A 26,875-nucleotide genomic window follows, 5' to 3' on the forward strand; every position below is an offset into this window, starting at 1 on the left:
CAAAGTTTGAATATTCTCACTTTGTTATCAGTGTTTATTCTAAAAGGTGACAGTTTCAGTGAATTTCAGATAATAAAGAATTCAAGAAATATTTGAGAGTCAAAGCCTATCCTCATCTATTTAAAATGTTGTGTGTCTATGGGATCAATAGGAGATCCTGCTTCCACTGGTGACAATATGGGCTTGGTGAGTGAGCAGATTTGATGACAGTCTATTTATGCTTTCTCCTTCTGCTGAGTCATTAAATGAGTCCAAAATAATGAAATAATTGCTCAGCATGTAGTCAGTCAGGGTGTGCGTTTAGTAACCAGGCCTGGCATCTGGTATTACTGGTAGATGAGGTTTACGGCCATGAAAATGCATGGAAGGCTTCAGGTTCTCAGCCTCTATTATTGTTAAGATTTGCTATTTGATTTATTTGTATTCATATTGATTTCTTGCGATCGAAGCATGCGGCCTGATGACAATAAGGATGTCCCATAGGGGGCACCCGGATTTGAACCGGGGACCTCTTGATCTGCAGTCAAATGCTCTACCGCTGAGCTATACCCCCACACACTATCACACCTCATAGGTGTCCTTTTCACAGGTCAGTCACCTAACAGTCATATAACAATGCAATTAAAGGTATGACAGTCTGAGTTTGTTTTATATACTTTCTTTTCATTCAAATTGATTAATATGGGACTCCAGGAAAAAAACTAGTCTTTTAGTCGTTTAGTGGAAAGGAGGAGTTTCACACTTGACTTGAAATAATCTAATGATGCAATGGGTCTTCATGGTCACCTCTGCTACAGTGAGGAAATCAATATTAAAATGGTTGAGTGAAAAAAAAAATACTCCATACTGACAGCAATATTGGCAGCAAAAAAAGAAATAGTAATAGAGGGACAAAGGGACGTAAGAACATGCATCGGGGTTTACTTAGTAGCCTTAACACAAATCCAGTTCTGTGAAAATCAGTCCATATTTCCGTTTGTAGTCCTGTCAATCACACATTTCCAATATAACGAAATATCAAGTTTGGTACCATAAAAAAGAAAATTTAGATGTTGTTAGAATGAGCAGGTTATTCACACTAAGCATGAGGAAACCAACTTCTATTTGAACATTGTTCTGTGACACATTTCACAAGAACAATATTGTAAACTCTACACCGGAGGAGACGACAGATTGATGGTTAAAGGAGTAGTTCACTTCCAGAACAAAAATGTACAGATCATTTACTCACCCCCTTGTCATCCAAGATGTTTATGTCTTCTTTCAGTGGTAAAGACATTGTTTTTTTGAGGAAAACATCTCAGGAATTTTGAACTTCAGCGGTGCCTGTGAGTTTGAACTTATAAAATGCAGTTTTAATGCAGCTTCAAAAGGGTTTTAAATGGGATAGGGCTGTATCCCAGCCGAGGAAGAAGGGTCTTATCTAGTGAAGCGCTGAGTTATTTTCTAAAAAAAAATTACAATTTATACACTTTTTAACCACAAATGCTCATCTTGTCTAGTTCTTCAATGCGCATACATACTCTGGGCACTTTTCCACTTTACTGGAAGTTTTTCGACATACCCTAACTGTACTGAACTGGAGTCCACACAGTTCACGCAGAGCAAGACAAGACAAGCATTTGTGGTTACAAAGTGTATAAATTGTACATTTTTTACCAAAATGACAGATTGTTTTGCTAGATAAGACCCTCCTTTCTCGGCTGGGATCGTTTAGAGCCCTTTGAAGCTGCACCGAAACTGCATTTTGGAAGTTCAAACTCACAGGCAGCATAGAAGTTCACTATATGGGGATAATTCCTAAAATGTTTCTCAAAAAGCATAATTTCTTTATGACTGAAAGAAAGAATCTTGGACAACAAGGGGCTAAGTAAATTTTCTGTAAATTTTTGTTCTGGAAGTGAACTAATCCTTTAACAGATGTCACAGAAAATCAGACTTTTAGTTATGAATAATAAAAAACATGATACCAAATAGTTGATATTTTGAGGTGATTTTGTAACTTATTGAGCTGTGTAGTCTACATTGTCCATAATTACGAAAATAGCCAAATGACTGCAGTATTCCGATTACTGTGGTGTGGCCACACCAATAGCTCCTGATAAAAATTATTTTAATTAAAGAAAGATTAGTGTCCATGTTACAAAGTGTCGTCTATGTTCCAAAGTCTTAAAATATTCACACCTTCCACCAGATTTTTGATAATCATCTGTTTCACACTTTGTATGAGGCGACACCTAGTGGCTAAGGACACAACTACACTCATTCCACTCCAAATACAGTGAGACATGTTGATTTTAATGAGACTTTCATCAGATTAAGTTGTGTGTCATAATTGCTACCTGTTACATAGCTCAGTGAGTTTGCCTGTGTCTCTTTTCTTTTTTTGGTTCGATCCTGTGCAACCCTTGACGTATTTTCTTTGTAATCCTACTATTGCGCTTGTAGGCCTTACCACAATACCACAGGTTGCTCTTTATTTTTAAGTGATGTGTAAAAAAAAGAGGGGGCACCCGGATTTGAACCGGGGACCTCTTGATCTGCAGTCAAATGCTCTACCACTGAGCTATACCCCCACACATATTAAGAACATAATAAATGTTTATACAAGCGTGAGTGTTTGTCTCTTCTGAGCCCATAGCTGTGTGGATTTGTGTTGGTGTTTCTAAGTAAACCCTATGCATGTTCTAACGTCCATTTGTCCCTTGTCTATTAGTATTAGTATTATACTTTTTTTGTTTGCTGCCAGTATTGCTGTCAGTATGCAGTATATATATTTTTTTTCACCAAACCATTGTAATATTGATTTCCTCACAGTAGCAGAGGTGGCCATTAAGACCCAATACACTATTAGATCATAGATCAGATTGATTATAGATCACCTCCTTTTCAGATTGGCTTTGGTTCTAAATAGAACTGTTAATACATGTAAAGAACCTTTAAAGAACCATCTTTTTTAGAGTGTAAGTATAGTGTTGGGAATGTCATCTTTTTGATACTTTTTGTGAATTTACCTATGTAATTATTTCTGAATATTACAGTTTTTTACGATTGTTTACACTCTAAAATAAAAATTTCCACACAATTTGCAAAATTCTACTCCAAGGAGCAAAACACCGCCACAGATTTGCACAACATTACACACAATGTCTGCTTCACTCTTTTTGCAAAACATTACACACAGTGATTTGTAAAACTCTACACACATTTCGACACCTTAGACACAGATAAGGATTGTGAGGTTACTTCCTTGGCATTACAAAGCCCCGGATTGCCAATGACCACACTAATGAACGAATTGGATAAACACATCCACAAGGTGTGGAAGCACACATGTGCTAATTTGAAAACGCAGCACTCAGGTGTGCTATAAAAGGCAGCAGGTGAGTTCACCTGTATTCATCAAAAATGGAAGGAGCTAGAAGAAGAGTGAGAATGAGAGGGGGAGCTCAAAGAGGAGAAGAAGGAGGTAGAGGAAGAGGAGAAGGAGGTAGAGGAGGAGGCCCAGGTAGAGGAAGAGGAGAAGAAGGAGATAGAGGAAGAGGCCTAGGTAGAGGAAGAGGAGAAGGAGGTAGAGGAAGAGGAGAAGAAGGAGATAGAGGAAGAGGCCTAGGTAGAGGAAGAGGAGAAGGAGGTAGAGGAAGAGGAGAAGAAGGAGATAGAGGAAGAGGCCTAGGTAGAGGAAGAGGAGAAGGAGGTAGAGGAAGAGGAGGTAGAGGAAGAGGAGAAGAAGGAGATAGAGGAAGAGGCCTAGGTAGAGGAAGAGGAGAAGGAGGTAGAGGAAGAGGAGGTAGAGGAAGAGGAGAAGGAGGTAGAGGAAGAGGAGAAGAAGGAGATAGAGGAAGAGGCCTAGGTAGAGGAAGAGGAGAAGGAGGTAGAGGAAGAGGAGAAGGAGGTAATAAATACTTGAAGTATTCAGTCTCTGCAGCATCAGTGTTGTGCAGTGCTTGGTAAGTTTATAGTAGGCCTATTTGTGTACATTCTCCCTATATCTCAAACTAATCATGAAGAATGTTGTGGGTTTGTCACTATTTTGTTTTGTCATCAAATAGATCCCATACATAACAATGTCTGCCCAAAAATCTAGCACATGCTATTTCCTAAAATTAGTTTTTTTACAAATGTGTTTTTTATTTATCACAGCAGTGTGAAACTGTAGTGTCTGGCCATTGAGGACTGTGTTGGTTAAATGAAAACTAATAGCATTTTTACAAATATGTGTATATGTTTTGACTGAAATGTGTATGTTTTGACTGAAGTGTGTCATTTTGCAAACAATCTAGTAATTCTGCAAATTGAGTGTGGTGTTTGGATAATTGTGATTATATTTTGAAAAAAAGAACCTGGTTTTCAAAATTGTGTGTAAACAATTGAAAAAAACTGTAAAGTTATGTTTGGGCAGTACAACAGACGGACAGCACACAGCTATGAGCTCAGAAGAGACAAACACTCGCACTTGTATACACATTTATTATTTACACAATGGACTTGAGCACAAAGCATCACCTGTGCCATTTCTTTATGTGTGGGGGTATAGCTCAGTGGTAGAGCATTTGACTGCAGATCAAGAGGTCCCCGGTTCAAATCCGGGTGCCCCCTCATTTTTTACACATCACTTAAAAATAAAGAGCAACCTGTAGTATTGTGGTAAGGCCTACAAGCACAATAGTAGGATTACAAAGAAAATATGTCAAGGGATGCCCAGGATCGAACCAAAAACAAAACAGATACGCGCAAACTCACTGAGCTATGTAACAGGTAGCAATTATGACACACAACTTAATCTGATGAAAGTCTCATGAAATCAACATGTCTTACTGTATTTGGAGTGGAATGAGTGTAGTTGTGTCCTTAGCCACTAGGTGTCGCCTCATACAAACAGTGAAACAGATGATTATCAAAAATCTGGTGAAAGGTGTGAATATTGTAAGACTTTGGAACATAGACGACACTTTGTAACATGGACACTAATCTTTCTTTAAATCAAATTATTTTTAGCAAGAGCAACTGGTGTGGCCATACCACAGTAATCTGAATACTGCAGTCATTTGCAAGATTCTTTCTTCAGTCGTAAAGAAATTATGCTTTTTGAGGAAAACCTTTTAGGAATTATCCCCATATAGTGGACTTCAATAGTACCTGTGACTTTGAACTTTCAATGCAGCATCAAAGGGCTCTAAACGATCCCAGTCGAGAAAGAAAGGTCTTATCTAGCAAAACAATCGGTCATTTTTTTTAAATGTACAATTTATACACTTTTAACCACAAATGCTTGTCTTGCTCTGCGTTACTGTGTGCACTCCAGTTCATTACAGTTAGGGTGTGTCGAAAAACTTCCAATAAAAGGTAAAACAGTGATGTAGGATGATTTTGAAGATGGAGGAGAAAATGAGATGGGAGTTTTTCAACATACAGTAACTGTCTTGAACTGGAGTGCCCAGAGTATGTATGCGCATTGCAGAACTAGACAAGACTAGCATTTGTGATTAAAAAGTGTATAAATTGTAATTGTTTTTAGAAAATAACTTAGCGCTAACGCTACATAAGACCCTTCTTCCTCGGCTGGGATACAGCCCTATCCCTTTTAAAACCCTTTGAAGCTGCATATAAATTGCATTTTATAAGTTCAAACTTGCGGGCACCGCTGAAATCAAAATTCCTGAGATATTTTCCTCAAATAAAAAAAGCTTAATGTCTGTACCACTGAAAGAAGACATAAACATCTTGGATGACAAGGGGGTGAGTAAATGATCTGTACATTTTTGTTCTGGAAGTGAACTACTCCTTTAACCATCAATTTGTCGTCTCCTCCGGTGTAGAGTTTACAATATTGTTCTTGTGAAATGTGTCACAGAACAATGTTCTAATAGAAGTTGGTTTCCTCATGCTTAGTGTGAATAACCTGCTCATTCTAACAACATCTAAATTTTCTTTTTTATGGTACCAAACTTGATATTTCGTTATATTGGAAATGCGTGATTGACAGGACTACAAACGGAAATATGGACTGATTTTCACAGAACTGGATTTGTGTTGGGGTTTCCCTATGTGTGTTCTTACATCCCTTTGTCCCTTGCCCCTTGTCTATTGTTATTTATTTATTTAATTATTTTTGCTGCTAGTATTGCTGTCAGTATGCAGTTTTTTTGTTTTTGTTTTTCTCAATCATTTTAATATTGATTTCCTCACTTTAGCAGAGGTGGCCATGAAGACCCACTGAATCATTAGATGATTTCAAGCCAAGTGTGAAACAACCTCTTTTCCAGATTGGAGTAACACACAGTGTTAAACTACAAGAGTTTTATTCCTGGAGTCCCATATTAATCTATTTGAACGAAAAGAAAGTATATAATACAAACTCAGACTGTCATACACACCTTTAATTACACTGTTATATGACTGTCACGTGACTTACCTGTGAAAAGGACACCTGTGAGGTGTGATAGTGTGTGGGGGTATAGCTCAGTGGTAGAGCATTTGACTGCAGATCAAGAGGTCCCCTGTTCAAATCCGGGTGCCCCCTCTTTTTTACACATCACTTAAAAATAAAGAGCAACCTGTAGTATTGTGTTAAAGCCTACAAGCACAATAGTAGGATTACAAAGAAAATATGTCAAGGGTTGCACAGGATCGAACCAAAAAAAAAAAAAACAGACACAGGCAAACTCACTGAGCTATGTAACAGGTAGCAATTATGACACACAACTTAATCTGATGAAAGTCTCATGAAATCAACATGTCTTACTGTATTTGGAGTGGAATGAGTGTAGTTGTGTCCTTAGCCACTAGGTGTCGCCTCATACAAAGTGTGAAACAGATAATTATCAAAAATCTGGTGAAAGGTGTGAATATTTTAAGACTTAGGAATATTTTAAGACGTTCTTTAAATGTTCTTTACATGTAGTAACAGTTCTATTTAGAACCAAAGCCAATCTGAAAAGGAGGTGATCTATAATCAATCTGATCTATGATCTAATAGTGTATTGGGTCTTAATGGCCACCTCTGCTACTGTGAGGAAATCAATATTACAATGGTTTGGTGAAAAAATATATATATACTGCATACTGACAGCAATACTGGCAGCAAACAAAAAAAGTATAATACTAATACTAATAGACAAGGGACAAAGGGACATTAGAACATGCATAGGGTTTACTTAGAAACACCAACACAAATCCAATTCTGTAGAAATCAGTCCATGTACATTGCAGGCCTGTGAGTCACGCATTTCCAAAGTAGCTAAATATTGAGTTTGGTATAAAGACCATAAAGTGGCAAATTTGATTTGTGCTAGAATTAACATGTTATTCACACTAAGCATGAGGAAACCACCTTCCAATAAAACTTTGTTCTGTGATACATTTAACAAGAACAATATTGTAAAGGCTTAGGATAATTTTGAAATTGGAGGAGAAAATGAGATGGGAGTTTTTCTAGTTTTTTTCTAGTCTAACTGTATTGAACAGAGTATGCGCATCGCAGAACTAGACAAGACGAGAATTTGTGGTTAAAAGTGTATAAACTGTAATTTTTTAAAAAGAAAATAACCGATAGTTTCGCTAGATAAGACACTTCTTCCTTGGCTGGGATCGTTTAAAGCCATTTGAAGCTGCATTTAAACTGTGTTTTGAAAGTTCAAACTCGCGGGCACTGCTGAAGTCCACCATATGGAGAAAATTCCTGAAATGTTTTTCATTTCAAAAAACACAATTTCCTTATGACTGAAGAAAGACATGTGCTGCGTCCGAAATTGCATACTGCTTCAGTAGGTACTACATTTAAATTCAAACGTACTTCATGAACGTTAAAAAAGTACGTTCTATATAGTATGAATATGGGTAGTATGAATGGAATTCGGACGTACTACATCCGCCGCGTCTCCACTTTCCGCCATTTTTCGAATAACGACTCCTCTCCTGGAGCCTGAAGTGTCCATCGGATGCGTACTGCAGAATTCGGGCGGAAGCAGTAGGTCATCCGGGTACTTCTCGCCTACTGTATTTCGAATACTATGAATTCGGACATACTACTCGCCTCACATACTGTTTTTCGCGTTCTATATAGTAGGGAAGTATGCGATTTCGGACGCAGCAATGAAGTAAGTAAGTAAATTATCTGTATTTTTTTGTTTTGAAGTGAACTAATGTAACAAATGTCACAAAAAAATCTCATAGTGTTTGATGGCACAGGCTCCGACTCCGAATATATAAAACATGATATCAGATATGGTTGATATTTTAAGGCGATTTTGGAACTTACTGAGCTGTAGTCTACAGTGGCGGCTCGTCGGGGGAGGCACAGCTTCTGCCAAAATGTTGAGGTAAAAATGAGAGGAGGACGATTTAATGTTAATAAAATTCACAATTAATTTCCGTTTATGTGTCAAAATCTGTAATTTTTGTTTGTAATTCCACATCTGACACCATAACATGTTATTGAAGTTGGAAAGCGCCACTTTTCTATCACGAATGTGCCGAATCTGCTGATCTAAATACAACCACTAAGTGATAGAAAGGGGAGGGGAAGTGCCTCTGTTGGTAAAAAAAAAATAAAAATAGCCAATCACCATCGAGCGCTCTCTTTCAGCGCTAAGGGGTGTTGAGAAAAGACACCTTGCAGAGGAGGCTAGCCTCCCTTCTGGTAGGCCTATATCAACCAATCATCATAGAGATGTAAACTAGGTTATACGTTTCCCGCTGCCCCGATAATGTACCAAGTACTTATGATGAGTAGCGATATTAAATATTTGATCGCCAACAGATTTACCAATCTGTCATTCAAACAGTATATACAAATTAAAAATGAAGGGACAACACGCCTAAATGCAATCAAAAAGCCATTTTAAAGTGGTTAAGCAAATAATAATAATAATCGGCTAGCTATTGTAAAACGTAACAGTCAGTGAAATGAGCATGTCTCAATATTTAAAATGTTGTGTGTCTATGGGATCAATAGGAGATCCTGCTTCCACTGGTGACAATATGGGCTTGGTGAGTGAGCAGCTTTGATGACAGTCCATTTATGCTTTCTCCTTCTGCTGAGTCATTAAATGAGTCCAAAATAATGAAATAATTGCTCATGTAGTCAGTCAGGGTGTGCGTTTAGTAACCAGGCCTGGCATCTGGTATTACTGGTAGATGAGGTTTACGGCCATGAAAATTCATGGAAAGCTTCAGGTTCTTGGCCTCTATTATTGTTAAGATCTGCAATTATATATATTTGTATTCATATTGGTTTCTTTCGATCGAAGCATGTGGCCTGATGACAATAAAGACATCCCATAGGGGGCACCCGGATTTGAACCGGGGACCTCTTGATCTGCAGTCAAATGCTCTACCACTGAGCTATACCCCCACACACTATCACACCTCACAGGTGTCCTTTTCACAGGTCAGTCACCTAACAGTCATATAACAATGTAATTAAAGGTATGACAGTCTGAGTTTGTTTTATATACTTTCTTTTCATTCAAATTGATTAATATGGGACTCCAGGAAAAAAACTAGTCTTTTAGTTCAGCGTTGTGTGTTTCTCTACTCTGGAAAGGAGGAGTTTCACACTTGGCTTGAAATAATCTAATGATGCAATGGGTCTTCATGGTCACCTCTGCTACAGTGAGGAAATCAATATTAAAATGGTTGAGTGAAAAAAAAATACTCCATACTGACAGCAATATTGGCAGCAAAAAAAGAAATAGTAATAGAGGGACAAAGGGACGTAAGAACATGCATCGGGGTTTACTTAGAAGCCTTAACACAAATCCAGTTCTGTAAAAATCAGTCCATATTTCCGTTTGTAGTCCTGTCAATCACGCATTTCCAATATAACGAAATATCAAGTTTGGTACCATAAAAAAAGAAAATTTAGATGTTGTTAGAATGAGCAGGTTATTCACACTAAGCATGAGGAAACCAACTTCTATTTGAACATTGTTCTGTGACACATTTCACAAGAACAATATTGTAAACTCTACACCGGAGGAGACGACAAATTGATGGTTAAAGGAGTAGTTCACTTCCAGAACAAAAATGTACAGATCATTTACTCACCCCCTTGTCATCCAAGATGTTTATGTCTTCTTTCAGTGGTAAAGACATTGTTTTTTTGAGGAAAACATCTCAGGAATTTTGAACTTCAGCGGTGCCTGTGAGTTTGAACTTATAAAATGCAGTTTTAATGCAGCTTCAAAAGGGTTTTAAATGGGATAGGGCTTTATCCCAGCCGAGGAAGAAGGGTCTTATCTAGTGAAGCGCTGAGTTATTTTCTAAAAAAAATTACAATTTACACACTTTTTAACCACAAATGCTCGTCTTGTCTAGTTCAGCAATGCGCATACATACTCTGGGCACTTTTCCACTTTACTGGAAGTTTTTCGACATACCCTAACTGTACTGAACTGGAGTCCACACAGTTCACGCAGAGCAAGACAAGACAAGCATTTGTGGTTACAAAGTGTATAAATTGTACATTTTTTACCAAAATGACAGATTGTTTTCCAAATGACTGCAGTATTCAGATTACTGTGGTGTGGCCACACCAATAGCTCCTGATAAAAATTATTTTAATTAAAGAAAGATTAGTGTCCATGTTACAAAGTGTCGTCTATGTTCCAAAGTCTTTAAAGGGATAGTTCGCCCATTTAAGACATGAAGTTGTATGCAATCCTTACCAGCACTATAGTGTATACACACTGACCCACTCCGTTGTCTCCTCCCTGGTCAGAGTTCTGGCCGCTGGAAGTTTTTCAAAAAAGTAGTAACGGTTAGTTTCCGGGGCCACAAAACTGTGCGTTTTTACGTGAAAAAATTATATGCGTTTCAAAGCTTGCTTAATTTACATCACAAAAAACACTCCGGGCAAAAATCATACCTTAGTTTTAATCGGCACTATTTTCTTTCCATTTCCATCAATCCGCGCTGCTGTCAATGTCAACAGTGCGCACGTTCGGATCAGCTGTTGATAGCGCGACTCGCTGACAACATGTCTGACTACGAAACTTGTACCTAAATCCCTATATACTGTTTTTATATTAGACCTCTTTTCACGTGATTTCCACTGGAGTATAAACATCAGATTGTTTACCATACAGTTTAGACATGGGATCTCCAACTCCAGTCGTCGTGAGCTACTGTCTTGCTGGTTTTAGATGTTTCTCTGATGCAAGACACCTGACTCAAATCAACGGGTAATTAGCAGGCTTGTTCAGAATGTCTCATTTGAGAAAGGTGTCCTGTCATAGGGAAACATCTAAGTCAAGAGCTGCAGGAATGTAGCTCACGATGACCGGAGTTGGAGATACCTGGTTTAGACCTACCTGTATGTGACTTCAAGCACACTTATAAACACGATGATACCGGCACACGTTCCACATAGTTACAGACAATAACAGCAATAGCGAAGCATCATATTTTGTTGTGTTATATAGGTTCAATTCAATTCATTAGTAAAGACATTTGCCGATTTTCTCGCCACATAGACAGTCGATTGTTGTCGATGCTATCATTGCCCCGGTTAGCATATTCTCATTGTAGCCTAAAAACTGGCGTTAGCTTCAATATAAACCTGTCGTATGCGACATAAAGTTAGTAAATAGAGCTTACCCGTGGTACTGGTACAGCAGAACTCTTTAAAATCCGTTTTTTTCTTGTTCCTCCTTGGTTGGGGATGTAATCGTCTTCGCTAAAGTGAGCACTGCATACACGAAAATCCTTCATACTAAATATTTTAGCTCCCGCAGAGTAGCCGATGGCAACCAGCCAAAGCTGTCTCAGAGCTATATCATAAACAGGAAAACGATGAAATGTGAACGGTGATCCCGCCACATTCTTGTGGTCACAACCTGGAAATTTACAAGTTCGCACCATTGTTATTTTTTTACTTTTTACGTTGTTGTCATGCGAGTGTGTGGAACAGCTGATCCGAACGTGCGCACTGTTGACATTGAGAGCAGCGCGGATTGATGGAAATGGAAAGAAAATAGTGCAGATTAAAACTAAGGTATGATTTTTGCCCGGAGTGTTTTTTGTGATGTAAATTAAGCAAGCTTTGAAACGCATATAATTTTTTCACGTAAAAACGCACAGTTTTGTGGCCCCGGAAACTAACCGTTACTACTTTTTTGAAAAACTTCCAGCGGCCAGAACTCTGACCAGGGAGGTGACAACGGAGTGGGTCAGTGTGTATACACTATAGTGCTGGTAAGGATTGCATACACCTTCATGTCTTAAATGGGCGAACTATCCCTTTAAGGAAGTTCTGATCATAAAAATCGGCTCCTTTTTATTTGTAAGGTATTGTTTTCGTTATTATGTAGGCTACTGTTTAAAATGACTTCGGTGCGGGAGACGCAGCGGGCGCACACGCATCAGGCGCAATAACCAAATACATTTCAAAGCAAGCCGGTGCCACAGTCCTGACTGCATCATTGCTGTCTTTATTGTGTGTTTTTAGCGAATATTTACATTAATTCACATATGACTGGATGTGGTTGACTGTCATGATTTTGGCTAATGCAGGAAAATGCGCATCAGAGGAGATTTAAATACGCATAGCACCAGGCCTGCAGAGCTGAATGTGCGCTCGCGCAACACAGTTTCACTCCCAAGTCGTCACATATTGACGTTTGGCCAGGACCCTTTGGCGTCGCATTTTGACGCACAGGGTACCCCTTCAGCGTCATTTTTGGACGTGCAGGGTCCTCCACTACTTTAAATAAGAAACCCTTGGCGTCAATAAGCTGACGCGAAAGGCACTGTGAATTTTATCGTCATGATTAAATGATCTATTGGGTAATAATATTGCCATTATTGCATTTGTATTGGGGTGTGATTGTTCAATGCAAACAGTCAGAACAGACACATTTACGAGCACGTAACCCAACCCCTGCCCCTAAACCTAACCACTTGTCAATAACTTAATAACAATAACGAGAACTTGTCACTTCTCGGAGGCTGACCCGTTTTGGCCCTTTAAACAACATGTAATGAATCTGATCCATGATTTTGTCGTCACAGAGATATTTTTTCACATTGAGTGTAGGGGGGGAGTGGGGACAGTTGCAACGTGTGGCAGTTGCAACATTACTTATTTCTTCAAGCAGGAATAAGATACAGTGATAATATTCATACTGCACATGCTTTATTGGCCCCTCATACTTCCTGGAAGAAATCAGTCACATGTGATCATTCCTTCTACCCAAAATCATTTTCTTGGTAAAAAAGTAATTTTTTTAAAGATGAGATTTTTGGTCATAGTGTCTAAGTTGTTTGTGTGACGCATTGTAAAAACATAACATTTTAATCAGTGCGTTCTTAGCTTCTAATAGGCATAGCTAGCATGTGTCAATGATATGTTGTCAAGCTAATATACCGGGTAAAGACAGGATCAGTCAAATGAAATACAATAAATGTACAAATAAATATTACAAATTAAAAAACGATCGGAAATGCGTCCAATTTTCTATTACTATTATTTGATGACAACAATACATTTGGAAAACAAAATACAGCCATTTCTGCTTTTTTTCTTTTAAACAAAAAACCAAGCTGCACCCTTTTTTAAATTTCATCTTTCATTCCGAAATTGAATAATGAATGAACGAAAAGGTACACGGACCTAAACTCTGCAGGAAAATGGATCTCGAGGGCCAGATTTGAGGATCCCTGCAATATAGTTTCAAATCATTTTAATTCAACCTCCATTCAAATTTGTATTGCAATGTTGGAGCTTGTTTGCTACCTCACTTTAAATAAATGTCAAATTCAAGATCTGAATTGAAATTTAAAAGCCATTCTCAGTTTAATAACGAACAACAACCTTTTGTCATCAGCTATTAAAAACGACCAGTACGACCACAAACCCCTAAACAGCTATGACCATAGACATCCAGACAGAAGTGAGCTCTTCCCTTTCCCCACTGCGGATCAGAATTTCAAAGACGAGCTAAATAAAGTCAGACAAAACCGCAGCATTAGGAAAGCCAAGGCTCATAAGCGCCATTAAACAAAGACGAGAGCGTAATCTATTATTCATCCATAACGCCGAGGCTGAATTACATATTCTGATGCTAGAGGTCGTAATGTACACTAGATTAATCTAAAGTGCGTTAGTCATGTTTTCTATTAGTCAGTGTCGAAGCCTCATTAATAAAGGAGAGATCATCTCTCTCTTCCTCTTCTGCTCCTTCAATAATTAAAAGAATATCCCTCACTCTTCATTCGCATCAACGACACCATGTCTGTGTGCGGTGACAGATATTAATTAAGAAAAACTGGCCATTAGTGCATAATTAATCTCTCCCTCTCTCACACACATGACTGTATGCTTATAATAACTCCTTAAAATAAAGCTTATTTTGCAGCACTTTCGGCTCTTGTACTGTAAAAGTTTTAACTACATTTGGATTTTTCAGTTCATTATTCACCAAAGCACTCACAAAAACATATTACTCACTAAAAACTCCCACATATCAAGTTATGTCATTATTGACGTGTTAAATCCAAGTGATTTGTTTACTTACTTTTTTTTAATTTGTCTTCCCAGTAACGCAGGGTTGTCAGGTCTTCACAACAAAACCCGCCCAATTGCTACTCAAAACTAGCCCAATTGCATCTTGAGGGGGGGTCCCCCAGTAAAAATCGGGGTAAAACTTACGTTTTTTGGAGGGGTTCCCCTGTACAGTTCGCATTCCAGGGGATAAATATAACCTTATTGGGGTCGTTTCAACCCGCGGACATGAAAAACCATCCGTGGCAACAGTGTTAAAGTAGCCTAATTCCGCGGGAAAACCGCAGACTTGGCAACACTGCAGTAACTCAACTGATTCGCGAACGCGGAACGCGCATGAACATAAGAGGCGGGGTTTATCGCAGGAACCAATCACAGCCAAACATAATCATTCATATCCAATCAGATCGCACGTGACTTTCCCTGTTACAGAGCCATTTCTCCATGATTCTGCCCTGTTAAAATCTAATGGGATGAGGGGAGATGAAAGATTTTTCTGCTGGTGTCGCTGTTGGACAATGTTTCTTTAGAAAAACAAGAGATTTATGCACTTTTTAATATTATATTTTATAATATTGGCGTTGTTTTATTTAATACGGAATAATGAGAAGCATAACAACAAGCAGTAAAACTGTTTGCACTACAAACATTTGTTTGTATTTGGATTTTTGGGATCAGTCATCAAAGCTCTCACAAAAACATATTAACGTTACTCACAAAAACCTTCTACAGATCCATCTTTGAAGTCCTTTAAGGCCTAAGTTTGAAGTAGGTTGTTTACTTACTTTTTAAAATTTGTATTCCCAGTAATGCCATTTTATAGTTCATTCAGACTGATTCGCCAATGTGGAACCAAGGGGCAACCTTCCGGTCTCCCACGTGAAACCAACACGGAAGTGACTGAAACTGCAATTCATCGACTGTCCGCTTGAGGCTGGCTGCAAAAGGGAGTCAATCCCATTGACACTCCATGTTAAAATGCCCAACTTTACAGCAGAAAAAAGTATGTTTACGGCCTGGTTCAAAAAATGGTTTTGGTCTATATAGTTAGTTTTGACCTTCATGTCAACTGTGAGGGGGGTGAATTTTTTTATAACTCATCGGTTTAAGTTATATTAAGCCTTAAAGGTCAGCATAATTAAGGGCGTGGCCACTTGAGTGACAGGGGGATTGCCGCTGCTGTCACCATTGTCGCTCTAGGCGGGTGTGGTTTCAGCAATCAGCTCCACCCACATCCCGCCTTTTTGCCCATTTTTGATTATACTGGAGTGACGCGCGATGACACGATTCAAAGATGGCGCGGCCGAATCCCGCCCACAACAGGCTTCAAAATAGCGCTTCAGAATCCTATGGGTGACGTCAAGGATACTACGTCCATATTTTTTTACAGTCTATGTGTGGAACACGCATAAACATAAGAGGCGGGGTTTATCGCAGGAACCAATCACGGTCGAGCATAACCATTCATATCCAATCAGATCGCACGTGACTTTTCCTGTTAAAACCAATGGGATTAGGGGAGACGAAAGAAACGCGGATTTCCACTGTAACTTTACCTGCTGGTGTCGCTGTTGGACAATGTTTTTTTTTTTTAGAAAAACAAGAGATTTATACACTTTTTAATGTTATATTTTGTAATATTGGCGTTGTTTTATTTTTCTACTTTGTAATACGGAATAATGAGAAGGATAACAACATGCAGTAAACGGTAAAACTGTTTGCACTACAAACATTTGTTTATATTTGAATTTTTCGCATCATCAGTCCTCAAAGTTCTCACAAAAACATATTACTCACAATAACCTCCTACAGACCCATCTTTGAAGTCCTTTTAAGTCTTATTTTGACGTGACAAAGTTGTTATTTGCAAATGTGTGAGTTGTTTGCTTACTTTTTTTAAAAGTAGTCTTTTCAGTAATGCCATTTTAAAGTCCCCCTGAAATCAAAATGAAAGTTTTTTGGCTTTTAGTATGAATATATTAGCCTTAAGATTATCTATAAGCTAGTGTGCTTCAAAAAAACTAAAAAATTCGCATTTACAAGATATTGGCATTCAAAACTTACAGTCTCGTCACTTCCGCCAATATGAATCAACGATTTTGATGATATCACCGTGCACTTCAGTTTCTCATCAAACGTTCTGTCCAATCAAATGCTCTCTAGAGTCCGTAGTGTCCCGCCCCCTACACAAAGACGCAATACACGGAGCAGATCGTATGCGCTCATGTGCGATCGGCATGTATTAAACTACACAGCCTCAGCATGATTATGATCACTGTTTTGTTTTAGTAAGAGTTTCATATTGAATCTGTGGGGTAATTTATTAGTCTGTGGCTGTCATAAGCTACAAATGCGGCTTTACCGAGCTCAACGGCTCTGGCCCGAGCAGATATAAATGGAACGCTATTGGCTATTTAAAATAAATGGGCGGGGCTGGGCGATTTGTTTTTGTTTCAGTTAAAAGCACGTCACCACATAGAATAACGCTGCGTGTTTCAAGGCACTTCAGTGGACCTTTAATGTTTGTTCAAACTGATTCGCGAACCCGCATGAACATAAGAGGCGGGGTTTATCGCAGGAACCAATCACAGCCGAACATAACTATTCATATCCAATAAGATCGCACTTGACTTTCCCTGTTAAAATCCAATGGGATGAGGGGAGATGAAAGAGACGCGAATTTCCGCTGTACCTGCTGGTGTCGCTGTTGGACAATGTGTCTTTAGAAAAACCAAATTTATGCACTTTTAATGCTATATTTTGTAATATTGGCGATGTTTTATTTTTCTACTTTGTAATACGGAATGATGAGAAGAATAACAACATGCAGTAAACGGTAAAACTGTTTGCACTACAAACCAGTTTGCTCATAATTAAGATAATACATTAAATATGGTAAGATACACCAATTTGCATTAGTAAGCAGGAAAACAAGCTGTTTCATACAGCTAAAAATAGCTTGATGCTGATGACGACCCAGCCGAGGACGAAGGGTCTTATCTGGCGAAACGATCTGTTTTTTTTTATTACAATTTATATACTTTTTAACCTCAAATGCTCAACATGCCCTAACTGTCTTGAACTGGAAAAAATCAGAGTTATGCTAACTTAACTCATTGTAGATGAGTTTAAAGTACTCATATTTATTGGTTTTAAAACTTAAATGGTTTAAGGCAATCGGTTTCCTCAAACGGTTTGTGTTACCGTAACTTGTCAGGGTTTACAGTGAGAATTCTGAAAAAAATGTATTCTGTTGTAAATGTAAAAAACTGTTTTCAAAATAACAAGAAATGTTTTTTGAGCAGCAAATCAGCATATTGGAATGATTTCTAAAGGATCATGTGACACTCAAGACTGGAGTAATGATGCTGAAAATTCAGCTTTGCATCACAGTAATAACATTTTAAAAATATATTAAAATAGCAAAGAGTTCTTTGAAATTGCAATAATATTTCACAATTGTACTGTTTTTGCTGTATTATTTTAATAAATAAATGCATGCTTATTGAGCATGAGACTTTCAGAAACATACACTGCTCAACTTTTTATGTCACATAATACATATTTTATGAAATCATATATTCTGCATTAATACATTTATTCATCACTGGTGATTTATTGATTAATTGTGCGTTTCATGTCTCTCATCAGCTGCCAGACTTGGAGCGGATGCGGTTTCATACTCCTGGATGTGAGAGACGCTAACACACATCAGAACACGAGCGACGGCAGCAGTGAGGCTCGCAGCACAGTATGTGACTGCAGACCGAAGCGTCATCTGCTTCTAATTCACTATTACACAACACTGATGCTTCCACAGCACTGAGTGAAACCTAATGCTGACTCGCTCTGCATACATTCAAAGGTATTTACTAAAAGAGACCAGGGGTTGCACAGCAGTTTAAGGTGAAGTCATTTCTGTGTGTCTACTGCAGCAAATGGAATTGCAACGATTCCAAACAGGTTGTTAATTTCTCCCAGATTAATGTTCTGAAAGCATTAGTCAAAATCAATACAAATGGCTTACTTACACTGACTCTATATATTAAATTAGGAGAGAAGAAAGCATTTCAAAGAGATACTTCATCCGGAAAATTCACATTTTATTGCTGCTTTTTTTTTATTGACTAAAACTTAAACTAAAATAAAATGAAAACAGAAATATAATATTAAAAGCTAATTCTAATTATTAATAAATACTAGACATAATAGTAAAATAACAGTCTGTCAGTGACTACTATTGTAAATGGGCCTTAAGGAGGGAAACAAAACAAAACAAAGTGTACAATATGGCATTTCTAATTATTCCAGCAGGCTAACAATCACTTGTACTGTTAATTTCATCCATATTAATATTTTGAAAGCATATTTTGAAAGATTAATGTTTTGAAAGCACAGAAACATAGTGTTACACTCCTAAGGAAATTAGCCTACTGTTGGCTTACTTACACTCCAAATATTAAATTATGATAGCAGACCATATTTTAACCCAAAAATGTAATTTACTCACCCTTACATCATACAAAACTGGTACGACTTTGCTTTAATTGCACTTTTTCATGCTTACTCGAGTTCAACAGCCTCTGGTCATTGTTACTATCGTTGCTTGGAAGGTTGCTTCAGTTAAGAAATAATCAGCATGAACAATAGATAGCATTTAAAACACCCTGTTTTTTGCTTCTTCTTCTTCTTCTTCTTCTTCTTCTTCTTCTTTTTAATGAATTACTTTAACACATTATGTAGACAAGACTCTAATATTCACAATGTGAACCTTCCCCACATTCCACCTAGAAACAAAAGCTAAAAACTAAACTACCAAATATTATTCAGAAATCAAATAGTATTGCCAATACAACCATGATGAGCTCATTAGCACATGATAGCCCAAATTTGCATATCCACAGTTTTCTGTAATGTGGAGGTGTTACTCATTTTGCAGGGAGTGACATTAGCCAATCATAGCAGAAGTCATTTGCATACTGAATTCCTATAGGTTCAGTATTCAGCCACAACAGTGTGAACTATTTTAAATTAGTGTGAGCTCTTAAAGGTACAGTAGTAAAAAAAAACTGTTGTTATTGTTAACTAAAACTATAAAAAAATCAGATTTGGTAATTGAAATAAAGCTGAAATAAAATATCACATAAATATTACAGTATATTAAATGCTTAAACCTAAAAGCTTCAATACAAATTAGAAATGTTTCCTCCTCGGAAATTAAGTGAAATAAGTTTAACTGAAATAAAATAAAATAATAAAATAAAATAAAAATATTAGATTAAATGCTTAAACGTTAAATAGGCTTGAAAATATTGGCTTGAAAACTAACTCAAATAAGTTGTCTTGAAATAAAGCTGAAATAAAATAAAATAAAATATAAATAGATGAAATCCCTAGCTTTAAAAAACCTAATAAATATTAGAAATGATGCCTTGGAAACACACTGGAATAAGCTGAATTGAAATAAAGCTAAAATGAAAAAATAAATAAATAAAATAAGTTATCAGTTTAAATGCTTAAACTTCAGCAGAAAATTAGAAATTATGTCTTGGAAATTGAAAATTGAATTGAAATTAATTGGAAATAAAATAAAATAAAGCTGAAAAAATAAAATATAAATATTAGATGAAATGCTTAGCTTAAAAAACTTCAATAAATATTAGAAATGCTGCCTTTAAAACTAACTGAATTAAGTTCAATTGAAATAAAGCTGAAATAAAATAAAATGTGAACATGAAATGCTTAAACTTAAACAAAAATGAGAAATGAGGCCTTGGAAACTAACTGGAATAAGTTGCATTGAAATAAAGCTGAAATAAAACAAAGCTGAAATAAAAACAAATAAATAAGATGAGATGCTTAGCCTAAAAAAAAACCTTAAATAAATAATAGAAATGATGCCTTGGAAAATAAAAATAAATTTAAATAAGTTAAAATTGAAAGCTGAAATAAAATATAACTATTAGATGAAATGCTTAAACTTCGACAAAAATGAGAAATGATGTCTTGGAAACTAACTGAAATAAGTTGAATTGTAATAAAATAAAATAATAAAATAAAGCTGAAATAAAATAAAAATGTCAGATGAAATGCTTAAACTTCAACAAAAATTAAACTTTGAAACTAACTGAAATAAGTTTAGGATAAACCACTAAAATTACTAACTGAAACAAATGAATAAAGCTATATAGAAACTGAAAATAAATTCTAACTCAAAATATTAAAAAATACTAAACAGTATAGAAGTACTACTAAAACAATTGCCTGAAATTATAATGCAAGAAACCTGGGCTAACATTATAGTGTTCTGTTATATTGGAGCAAAAAGCTCCTGAAATACTAGAAAAGTGTAAAATATGGTGTTTTTAATTATCCCAGAGCAGGTTTATGAAGAGCTGGAGTGACATACGGCTTTGTAGTTATGCTTAATGTGGCAAGACTGATCATAGATCATTTGACATCTGGTTTATTAGATTAACAAACTGTTCCAGCTGTCAGACATTACAGGCCGTTTCAGTGCGCAATCACAATCATTACAGACACAACAGGACGGTGCATGTGATGCAGTGCCGAGCCACAGCACACAACAGAGGAAATGCACAAAGCCAGCAGGCAAGGCATCTCAGAGGAGCCCTGGAGCCACACCTCAGGAGAAGACCTGAGGCTCATCAGCATTACAGCAGCCGCAGCCATCCACTGCTGCTGAATAGAAAAGAGCACTTCATCTTGGGCCTTACTGGAGCTCAACTTCTCTTGATTTTAGTCAGTGAGGTCTATAGTACATGGAGAAATTTACATTCATCTCTATGGCAGAGGATTTGTTGAAACGTTTATTGTTGCATAATACTGCATGGGTTTGCACATAAGTCACGATTTAGTCAGTTACCCGGATGTGCAGCCATATTGGAGATACTCAGATGTAAACAACAGCATTGATTGCATGGTTAATGGGCTACTGAATACGTTGTTCTGCTAATTTATGGCTGTTTAAACCATAGAAATAATGTGTGGGAGCTGTTAAATCATATAGAGAAGGACTTAGTAAGCAGCAAAGGGTGCAATATTTTGACAAGCTAAAGTTAATAGGTGGTAAAGATATGTACAAGCAGTATTAAGATATTAGCATTATATTGCACCTGCCTGACCGGACATGATAAGCACAAACAAAAATGTTGTCAAGATTCTTGCTCTGGAAATCCTGCTTCAGTTAGGCCAGCCACACTGACTTTGCACTCTTCTCTTTGATTTGTTATAATTTTATAGTTCTATAGTTCTCCAAATGTTATTACCGGTCGGACCGATTAGTACAGTCTAAAACATGACAATAATTGATCATTTTCAGCTGCAATTATCAGCAAAATATGAGTTTTATTCAGTTCAGTGGCATACGTTGATATGGATGATTGATGACTCGTTGTGAAAACACTCAGTAAATTGTCAATTCAGCTCATCAAGGCTGCATTTTTTTTAAGAAAAATACAGTTTAAAACAGAAATATTATTACAATTTAAGATAACTATTTTGTGTTTCAATATATTGTAAAATTTATTACTGTGATGCAAAGCTGAATTTTCTGCATCTTTCCTCCAGTCTTCAGTGTCACATGATCCTTCAGAAATCATTCTAATATGCTGATTTGCTGTCAAATGTTGAAAATAGTATTTGCTGCTCAATATGGAAACTGTGATACACTACTATTCAAAAGTTTGGAATAAGATTTAAAGAAAAAAGAAAAAAATGTATACATTTTATTTAGCAAGGATGCAAAAAAAACGGACAAAATAAATATCAAAATAAATAATATATATTTTTTAAATACATATTTTTATAATTAATCATTAGTTTGTTATTTTTATTATTTGAATTATTTATTTATTTATTGCAAAAACATAATATTTGTCATTATGATATGGATCTCATAATTCTGACTTTTTTTTCCAGAATTGTGTAATATATTGTGAGTTATAAAGTCAGAATTGCATAATATAAACGCAGTTCTTAGAAATAAATTCGCAATTGTGAGTTAAAAAGTCAGAAATGCCTGATATAAACTTGCAATTCTGAGAAAAAAAGTCTCAAAAGTTACTTGCAAGAATTGCGAGATACAAACTCACAATTGCAAGAAAAAAATCTGAATTGTGAGATACAGTCGCAATTGTGAGAAAAGTTAGAATTTCGAGTTTATATCACAATTTTGAGTTTATATCTCACAATTCTGAGAAAAAGGCAAAATTGCAAGATACAAACTCGCCATTGCAAGAAAATGTCAGAATTGAGATAGAAGTTGCAATTGCAAGAAAAAAAGTCAGAATTGCAGGTTTATATCTCACAGTTCTGAGAAAAAAGTCAGAATTGCGAGACACAAACTTGCAATTGCAAGAAAAAATTCGGAATTGTTAGATAAAAAGTCGCAATTACCTTTTTTATTTTTTATTCAGTGGCGGAAACGAGCTTCCATATTATGAACAGTGTATTTTTAAATGCAAATTAAATATTTTTATTCAGCAAAAATGACATAACATGCTGATTTGCTGCTCAAGAGATATTTCTAATTATTATCAAAGTTGAAAACAGTTGTGCTGCTTCAGATTTTCATGGAAATTGTGATGCAAAAATCTATTTTGAACAGCAGTGTGCATATTGTATATGTATAAATACTAGGCATACTGCAATGCAGTATTCTAGCCACTAGATTTAATGCAAACTTGCATGCTTCGCCTGTGATGGGTACATTATAAACTGTATACCAGTATTTGGCATCCTAAAATGTATTGCATTTGTTAATATATCAAAATTGGCATTTTCATCTAAGTGCATCTAGCTAAATTCATTACCTTAAAATGTATTTCAATTAGTATTTAATGTTTAGCTTCACATTTTTCAACTGCAAAGAGGTGATTAGCAAATGTATTACTTTAAATCCAGAAATAATACCCTATGATGGCATATTTTTTAATGTATGATTCGGTATGCACTAATCCTAATATCACAAATACATTAGGCCTATAAGATGGAGATTGTATCACTTATGCTGTTTAATTACTTCATGTTTTGACTTTACTAAATAATAACTAGTTGAGCAATAGCTGCCTGTGGTAACATCTGCAGTTATAAAACTGAAAAGCATCAAATACATAAAACAGAAATAAAAAGGTAATAATATGCCTCATCAATCTCCTGCTTAGAAAATCTTCTCTCTTCATTTGTTTTCGTGTTTAGTGTTTGTGACGCCTATCAGCAATTAACATGACAACCTTTAGATGTAGTGCTCAGTCTTTGCCACTCTATAATCAGAACAGTATAAAATAATGATATATTTTCACATAAAGTCAATAAAACAACCATTAAAGAGATACTTAACCCAAAAATGATCATTGCATCATTATTTACTCCTGTGGAACACAAAAAAGGTATTTACCAGACTGAGCTGCTCTTTCAATACAATATAAATGGAGATTTTCACCATCAAGATCTAAGGAGCCCAAGTCTTTTAAAGTTTTATGTGAGGAACAGAATGAGATTTAAGTTGTTATTCATTACCAATGTTCTTATGCCGTGGCTGTCTAATCAGATAAGAGATCAGATCACATAATAATAAACTTCTTTAGATGAAGTCTCTCATACTTTGAAGAATGTACATCTGTTATAAAATACTATAGTCAACATTTGAAGTGGATCAGAACATTTAATCAAAGTTGTCCTTTAAACCAAAACAATACCCGTTCTTGTCCTAGGACATCTTTGGTCAACTTTTTTGACCCACTTCAAATGCATGTTTTTTAAAGAAGTCTCTTCTGCTCACCAAACCTGCATTTATTTGATCCAAATTACAGAAAAAGCAGCAGTATTGTGAAATATGTTTACTGTTTAAAATAATTGCTTGCTATTCAAATATATTTTAAAATATAATTTATTCCTGTGATCAAAGCTGAATTTTTAGCATCATTACTCCAGTCTTCAGTGTCACATGATCCTTCAAAATTATTATAATATGCTGATTTGCTGCTCAAAGAAACATTTATTATTATTATTATTATTATTATTATTATAAATATTTAAAAAAAAATTCAGGACTCTTTATTGAACAGAAAGAATCAAAGATCAGCATTTCTCTGAAAAAGTTAACATTATACACTATATAGAAATTATTTAACAAGGATGCTTTAAATTGATCCAAAATGATGATAAAGACATTTACAATATTACAGAAGAATTCTATTTCAGACAAATGCTGTTTTATCAAAGAAACCTGAAAAAAAATCTACTCAGCTGTTTTCAACATAATAATAATAATAATAATAATAATAATAATAATATAATAATAATAAATGTATTTAGAGCAGAAAATCTGATTACAATGATTTCTAAAGGATCATGTGACTGGAATAATGATATTAATTCAGCTTTGAAATCACAGAAATAAATTACATTTTAAAATATATTCAAATTGTGACGAGTGTCTCTGGGCTCATCAGCGTCGCCCTGGCAACCAACACGCAACACCTGCACCTCCTCGTCAGCGGCCGATCGGTCCCAGCTGCCGCTCATCAGCCCGCAGCATAAGACGCCGCTGCTGCGTTCACTCAGACAGACTCACGTCTCACGCTGACCACACTGATGCTAACGTTCTCTCTTTTGTCACACAGAGGGCAGCGAGTGACCGACGGCCGCAGCACGCACGCCTGGACACCCCCTTCACGGACACGAGAACTTCACTAGAGCACCAGTTTGGATCACGCTGAGCACCGTTCACCACTTTTATTTGCACAAGTATTCAATAAAATCCACCCTCCGGGGCTTTTGCACTGAGCTGCCTTGTTGTGTGATCTCTCAACCGTGACACCTGGTGGAGAATGCGGGCAACTGCATGAGAGATCACACACAAGTGTTTGCATTCACCCGCACTGAAAGACGTCTTTTTTTTCTGTTCACTCTTCTTTTAGAATCGGTCAGCGCGCTCTCTCTCCATGGAGACGAATGAATTATTACAACGCCTTACCGAAGTCACCGTCCGCCAGCAGCAGATCATGGAACATCTGGCTACTCGGCAGGGCAGGACCGAAGAGGAACTCGCCGCCCTCCGAGCCCAAGCTGCCTCACGCGTTCCATTACCTGATCCTCGGATGCAAGCAGCACGGCTGCTGCCGAAGATGACCGCGCAGGATGATGTGGAGGCTTATCTACAAATGTTTGAGTCCACCGCTCACCGCGAAGGCTGGGAACCGGACGACTGGGCTTCAGCGCTGGCGCCCCTCCTCACAGGCGAAGCTCAACGGGCGTTCTTCTCGCTGTCCCCAACAGCAGCCGGTGATTATAGAGAGGTGAAGAGAGAAATTCTCGCCAGATTGGGTCTGTCTCCTATTTGTGCGGCCCAACAGTTCTTCGAGTGGGAGTATAAAGCCCGGGTGCCAGCGCGAGCCCAGGCTGCCGAACTCGTCCGCTTGGCACAGCACTGGCTGCTTGAAGGAGAGCCCACCGCAGCCCAGGTAATGGAACGCGTGGTGGTCGATCGCCTCCAGCGAGCCCTGCCCCGAGTCCTTCGCCAAGCTGTCGGGATGAAAAACCCCACCACCGTCATGTCCCTTGTGGAGGCGATCGAGCTGGCGGACGCCATCCACCACCGGGAGGTCGGAGAGAGAGCGCCGCCGTTTCCCCGGAGGGTGGTCCAGGAGCGACGCACGCCGGAGGGCACCCCGCGCGCAGTTAGCAGGCCGACGGTTCCCTCGCCGATGGACGAGCCGATGCCCACCGCCGAGCCAACAACACCTCCGCAGACCTGGCTGGCGGGTTGCATCCTACATCAGCGCGTCCCGCCGGCGGCACCAGAAGCGGACGTCACCGTGAATGGAAAACCCGTGCGAGCGCTTCTGGATTCGGGCAGTGCGGTCACCCTCATACAAGCTCGGCTGTGCCCTCCCCGTCCCAACCAAAAGAGCCTGCTACCCATTACGTGTGTGCACGGAGATACCCAACAGGTCCCAGCTCGTCGTATCAACGTCGCTGCAGCTCATGGCAATTGGCCTGTGGAGGCTGGAATCATGGAGAATCTGCCGGTCTCACTGCTCCTCGGACGGGACTGGCCGGGGTTTGACCGCCTGCTCGCCGCTGCCGCCCAACCCGCCGGCCAGGAAGGGAACCGTCGTCGCCGCAGGCGGCCCCGAAGACCCCGCCGCCAACCGGCCCTGCTTGCTTCGGACAGCGGGAGAGATGGTGAGTCCCCCTCTCAAAATACTAACCTTTTCTATGATGTGTTTCGTCAGGCCAGCGAGGGGGGCTCATTCGCCAAGGAACAACGGGAGGACGATCGACTGAAACATTGCTGGGGACAAGTCCGCGCGGTGGATGACAAAGACGTCCTCCCACGGCCCC

At 37.8% G+C, this 26,875-nt stretch overlaps 5 non-coding genes across 5 annotated transcripts; 2 read left to right on the forward strand and 3 right to left on the reverse strand.

Moving 5' to 3' along the window:
- Nucleotides 1-481: 481 nt before the first annotated feature.
- trnac-gca (transfer RNA cysteine (anticodon GCA)) lies at nt 482-553 on the reverse strand. Its single transcript has one exon. It is a non-coding gene; the product is annotated as a tRNA-Cys (tRNA).
- Nucleotides 554-2,504: 1,951 nt separating this feature from the next.
- Nucleotides 2,505-2,576, reverse strand: trnac-gca (transfer RNA cysteine (anticodon GCA)). Its single transcript has one exon. It is a non-coding gene; the product is annotated as a tRNA-Cys (tRNA).
- Nucleotides 2,577-4,527: 1,951 nt separating this feature from the next.
- trnac-gca (transfer RNA cysteine (anticodon GCA)) lies at nt 4,528-4,599 on the forward strand. The gene has a single exon. It is a non-coding gene; the product is annotated as a tRNA-Cys (tRNA).
- A 1,852-nt stretch (nt 4,600-6,451) lies between these two features.
- trnac-gca (transfer RNA cysteine (anticodon GCA)) lies at nt 6,452-6,523 on the forward strand. The gene has a single exon. It is a non-coding gene; the product is annotated as a tRNA-Cys (tRNA).
- Nucleotides 6,524-9,283: 2,760 nt separating this feature from the next.
- On the reverse strand, nt 9,284-9,355 carry trnac-gca (transfer RNA cysteine (anticodon GCA)). Its single transcript has one exon. It is a non-coding gene; the product is annotated as a tRNA-Cys (tRNA).
- Nucleotides 9,356-26,875: the final 17,520 nt, after the last annotated feature.

Source organism: Garra rufa, chromosome 1 (genome assembly GCF_049309525.1).
Source record: "Garra rufa chromosome 1, GarRuf1.0, whole genome shotgun sequence".
NCBI classification, from domain to species: domain Eukaryota; kingdom Metazoa; phylum Chordata; class Actinopteri; order Cypriniformes; family Cyprinidae; genus Garra; species Garra rufa.